This window comes from Portunus trituberculatus, chromosome 38 (assembly GCF_017591435.1).
Source record: "Portunus trituberculatus isolate SZX2019 chromosome 38, ASM1759143v1, whole genome shotgun sequence".
NCBI lineage: Eukaryota > Metazoa > Arthropoda > Malacostraca > Decapoda > Portunidae > Portunus > Portunus trituberculatus.
The window spans coordinates 4,617,482-4,623,481 of record NC_059292.1 but is presented as its reverse complement, the minus strand read 5'-3'; the positions used below and the strand labels follow the sequence as shown (position 1 = coordinate 4,623,481).

Below are 6,000 nucleotides of genomic sequence, written 5' to 3'. Positions count from 1 at the left end.
TGTGTCGATCATTGGTCTAATCTGGCTGGTTCGCTAGTGATGGTTCGTAGGAGTGACAGCAGTGACGAACATCCTGCATGGCATTCTTTGTTTGCCAACCAGTAAAAAAACAGTCGCAGTATCCGAACAGAGGAAAGGGGTTTTATTTAGGCACTTGTATTTATCCATGTACTGCACCAACTACTGAACCAGTCACCAGAGAACACTATCAGGACTCACCGAGCCTTTCCCGGAGGCAGTGAGAGGAACTTTGCGCGCAGCGGGGGGGGCGATGAATGAGCGTCTCCGGGCGGGCGGAAAGAGTTCCTTTGAGGTGTCAACATATGTTCTTTAGGTGAGGAATTACACAGCTCCATAAAACCTGTGCGTGCATTGCTCTACGTGGCTTTCGGTCTGCGAATGTAGCACGTTTCGCTAAGTAAAATACCACAAGTTTGTCTCTCTTTAAACGTGCCTCGCTGGCCTTCCGACTGTCTGTGTCTCGCCGTCCAGGGTATGCAACAGATAGAAATGTTAAAAAAGTATACTTAATTCATCTTTTACAGGCGTCTATACCACACCATCCACGCCGCACGGGATGAAAGCGATAAAGAACACAGCTGACTTGTCGTTCTTTAGCATGCCTTGGTGTGCCTGCAACCCTCTATGTGTGCAGCCTCGCAACCGCCCACGGACGCATCTCCCCCTTCCACCACCGCCACCGCTGCCTTGCCTGCGTCACTAACCCGATGCACTTTGAGGCTAATGAAGGTTTTGCTATGGGCAGAGACCGTAGACAAAGAAAGAGGGGGGAGAGGGACGGAGAGAGGGAGTTATGGAGAGGCTTGTTCAGAAAGAGAGGCTGCGGCGGCGGCGGCGGCAGTGGTGGTGGTGGAGGCGGCAGTGGCGGCGGTGGCGGTGGTGGTGGTGGTGGTGGTGGGCGGATGGTTGCACGGAAGCTTTGCCCCATGGTAACAGTCAGCTGGCCACACCCTTTGTCTTCCCTCGCCGTGCTTGACTTTCGTGCTTCTTCTGTTGCATCGTGGGAAAAGTTTGGCACAAGTTCCTCCATGCGATGTGGATTTCCTTCTTTTCCTTCTCTCTTTTTTTTCCTCCCGTCAAAGATTTTTTCTCTTGATTTCCTTCCGTTTCCTCGCGTCTAATGGTTTAATGCAGCTGTCACATTGCCTCCATTTTCTTTATTTCCTCACTGGCTCACTTCTTTCTTTTTTTTTCTCCTTCATTTTATCTTTTCACTTATTTTTTTTGTCTCAATTTATCTTTTTTTGTCTCAATTTATCTTTTTTGGCTCAATTTATCTTTTCTCTGGCTCACTTAATTTTTTTTTTGTCTCAGTTCGTCTTTATTTTGCTCATTTCATTTTTTTGTCTCTTGTCTCACTTCATCTCTTGTTTTTTGTCTATTAATCTTTTTTTTGGCTCAATTTATCTTTTTTTTGGCTCACTTGATTTTTGTTAACTCATTTTATTTCAATTTGGCTCAATTCACCTTTTTTTTTAGCTCATTTAATCTTTTCTTGGCTCACTTTATCTATTTTTAGCTCATTCTATCTTATTTTGGCTCAATTCATCATATTTTTTAGCTCAATTTATCTTTTCTTAGCTCATCTATTTTTGGCTCATTTTATCATATTTTTTAGCTCATTTTATCTTTCCTTGGCTCACTTTAACTATTTTTAGCTCATTTTTTCTTTTCTTAGCTCAATTAATCTTTCTTTCCCTATTCCTTTCCCTCCCTTTATCTTTTCTTTCTTTTCTCTTTCTTTATCTGATTATTCTGTCTTCTTTGTTTCTCCACTCCATATACTTTTTTTTTTCTTTCTTAATTTGCTTTATTCTTTTTTTCTTTCTTCTTCTTGCTTCCTTTTATTTATTTATTTTTCAGTTTCCTTGACTTTTTTTCTTTCTTTTCCTTGCTTTCTTTTTTTTCTTGTTTTCTTTTTTATTTGATCTTAGTTCGCTTCGTTCTTTCTCTCTTTCTTTCTCTCTTGTCATGTTTCCTTTTCATTTTTCATCTAATCTCTAATTTGCCTTTTTTTCTTTTCTTTCTTTTCACTTCTTTTTATTTCTTATATTTTCTTTTTTCTTTCCTGTTTTCTTTTATTTGGTTTGATTTTCGTTTGCTATTCTTTTTCTCCTAGTTTGTTTTTATTTTTCTATTTATCGTATTTTTTATTATTTCCTTTTTACTTCCTTTTTATTAGCGTTTTTTTCTTTTATCTTTTTACTATTATGTTTATTTTTTTTCTTCTCTCTTTCTTTGTCTATCTATCTGTCTGTCTCTCTCTCTCTCTCTCTCTCTCTCTCTCTCTCTCTCTCTCTCTCTCTCTCTCTCTCTCTCTCTCTCTCTCTCTCTCTCTCTCTCTCTCTCTCTCTCTCTAATCTAGCTTTTCTCCAGCATTTCGTCAAACATCACCGTCTGTTAGCTCTTCCCGGAAACAGGAGTCTTCTTTACACTTTTAATTTCATCCATCGTCACTTTGCATTAATATTTCTCCTTATTTCAACTCGCACCTTTCTCAGACAAACTCCTGATATGAATTAAAAGAGAATCTGTATGTTAACTCATTGTTTTGCGTAATGTTTTCACCAGTAACTAGTACGTGCATGATGTCGTGTATAATTATTTTTTTTTTCTGCATGTGTTCGCTTTGAAGGGGTAGCATTAATATTGTTGTAATGTTGTCACGGCGGTGCTTGTCTTCGTCAGCACACTCGCCGGCCTTAACTTATGTCCTGTTGACGTGTGTTAGGCAAGCAGTGCAGAGGCAGAGGCAGGCAGGCAGACAGGTAGAGAGGCAGGGAAGTGTTACGGTGTTACAGTTTCTGATTCTGGTTGCGGAGGTGGTAGTGGTGGTTTTATCTCCTTCCTTCACTCCTGAGTTTACCACATCGCTGGCCTGCCAACACCACACCGCACCACAGCCGTACTAACTTGAAGCTTACCACGCGACAGTCACACACAAGAACGTCAGGAAGTCAAAGAAGGTGTAAGAAGTCATTGGGTCTACACGTGGCAGTCCTTACTTACATGAACCTTCACCTGTTTCAGTATAAGTTGATAGTCTTCCCCTGCTACCTCACACACTTCCTTATCCCTTATCCCATTCTTTTGGCTAACTCTCTTGGACCTGCTTGGGACTGGTATAGAAGTGGGTAATTTTTGTTTTAGTTTCTGTTTTCCTTGTCCATCAGTAAAGTTGGTAGTCATCCCTGCTACCTCACACACACTTCCTTATCCCTTATCCCATTCTTTTGGCTAACTCTCTCGAACCTGCTCGGAGACTGGCATCGAAGTGGGTCTGTTTTGTTTAGCGTCTGTTGCCCTCTCATCTTTCATTCTCCTCCATGGTTTTGTTTGCCTGTTGCCACCATCAAGTCTGCCTCCTCTGACTCTACACTTTTTCCTGATCTTCTTTTCTATCTTCTGTTCATTTAATTTCTTTTTTAGTTTATCGTCAAGTAACAACACCACCACCAAACTCTTCTATTTCTCTTTCTTCTTTCTATCATTTTCTTTTTTTTTTTCTTTCACTGTCTCTCTAGGTAATCTACTAACGTGAAACTCTTTTATTTGTCTTTTTTTTTTTTCTTTCACTGTCTCTCTAGGTAATCGTAGCATTCATTCAGGTTTACTTTTTTGTTTTATTTATTATTTTTTTTGTTTATCTTTAAATCTACTAACGTGGAACTCTTTTATTTGTCTTTTTTCTTTCATTTTTTTTTCTTTTTTCTTTTTCTGTCTCTCTAGGTAATCGTAGCATTCATTCAGCTTTACTTGTGTTTATTTATTTTCTTTTTATAGCTTATCTTCAAATTTACAAACGTAGAACCCTTTAATTTCTCTTTCGTTTTTCTTTCCTTTTCTTTTTTTTTTTTCTTTCACCGTGTCTCTAACTAATCGCAGCAGCATTTTAAGTAATCGTAGCTTATTCATTCAACATTCCTTTTGTTTATCTATTGTCTTTTTTTTTTAGTTTACATTCAAATTTACTAACCAGTTAATTCTCTTTCTTTTTTTTTATTCTTTTTTCTTTTGCTGTGTCTCAAAGTACTCGTAGCAGCACTGTAAGCAATCGTAGCGCATTCAGCATTTCCTTTTGTTTATCCATTTTTTTTTTTTTTAGTTTATCTTCAAATTTACAAACGTGAAACTCTTTTATTTCTTTCTTTTTTTTCTTTCATTCTTTTTCTTTCTCTGTGTCTGTAAGTAATCGTAGCATTCATCCAGCTTTACTTTTGTTTATTTATTTTTTTTTTTTTAGTTTATCTTCAAATTTACTAACCTTTTAATTCTTTTTCTGTTTTTCTTTCATTCCCTTTTCCTTTCGCTGTCTCAAAGTACTCGTAGCAGCCTTCAGTTTGCTATACTCTGCGTCAACATCAAAGTTACTCCACCAGATCTGGCAACAATTAACTCCATTCCTCTCTTTTATTCTGTTTTTATTTTATTTTTTCAAGTTATCACTTTAAGTAAACTCTATCAAAAATTCTTCACCTTTTAATCTTTCTTTTCTGCTCATTCTTTTTTTTTTTTCAAGTTATCGCTAAGTAACAATTCTAATATCTGCCTCTTTTCTTTTACTATTTTCTTTCTTTTTATCCAGTTTATCTCCCAAACAATCCAATCAACATCGACCGCCTTTTTTTTTTTCTTTCTATCTCTCTCTTTTTTTCAACTTTTTTTCCTAGCCCTACCAACGTCGATCTCCTTTTCTCTCTTTCTTCTTTGTCTTCAGTATATCATCGAGTTTCCACAATATATCAATGGTACGACACATAATCTTGTCTTGTCCTAACATTGAAAACTGCACGACCAGCTGGAGTCAATCTATAATAGTACAAGAAGATACAAAAGTGCTACCGGCCTTAGTTCGTCGAGGGTGAGCAGCTGATAAGATTTGAGAGTTTCCTTAGCGATGCGATACGTAGTCATCATTCTTGCCCCTTCCTTGCTCTGCATTTCTATGTTTTCAAAAGTCTTTAGTAGTTGACGTTACACGGGTTTGTTAAGTGTGTTTTATAGTTCTGATGGATCAATACGATTTTTGCACTATTAACAGGAGAAATACTCTTGAGAACCCGGCTAATCACCACTGTAGCCTTTCAAAATAGTCTTAGTGAGAGGACAGAGCGTTTCAGATTACGGACTGGTGTGTGAGTGTGTGTAGGTATCGGAGTCACCAAGCGGCAGGTCAGTGCCTCGCCAGGAAGCCTCAGTCACGAACCTGCCTCGATATTAGTGGCGGATAAAAGAGACTAAAACAATGAAATATAAAACAAAAGTCAGCCACGCCACATGAGCGGGTTGCTATGCTGTGCGTAAAAGTATATTTATAGACTATCCAGCTACGATAGAGATCATTATAACTTAATTATAGCGTGATTATAAATGATGACAACTTTATAACAAGAGTAATATGGCATTAATTGAACTCTTCAACTTGTGTAATTTCCTAATACAGGACGTCGCCGTTACATACTGTACTCACTCACACACACACACACACACACACACACACACACACACACACACACACACACACACACACACACACACACACTGCCCTGCTCATCATGCACCACCTCACTCACTCACTCTGTTTGTATGTAACTGTACCGCCTGTCTGCCCATCAAGCTGTCTGTCTATATGTCTGTTTATCTGTCTATCCTACTCTCTTCCTTTCCACCTATCAGTCAGTCACCTATCAGTCAGTCAGCCAATCAATCTATCAACATATGTATCTATATCTATCTATCTGTATGTCTTTCCATCTATTTATCTATATATCTACTTATCTACCTAGCTATTTTTTGTTGCCTTCTTTCTATCTATCAGTCAGTCAAATGGTCTACGTACCTACTTATATATGTATGTATGTATGTATGTATGTATGTTTATATGTTTATATGTATCTATTTAAATGCAAAAACTTTTATTTGTATTTTCTTCTCTGCACCTCTCTATCGAAGTAATGTTATTTTTCCCATTTCTCTCAA

The 6,000-nt window shown here is 38.0% G+C and overlaps 1 protein-coding gene across 5 annotated transcripts in view; it reads left to right on the top strand.

Annotated features, from left to right (window-relative positions):
• LOC123514771 overlaps positions 1 to 6,000 on the top strand; it is an 83,748-nt gene that overhangs the window by 4,260 nt on the left and 73,488 nt on the right. The gene's annotated exons all lie outside the window — the stretch shown is intronic.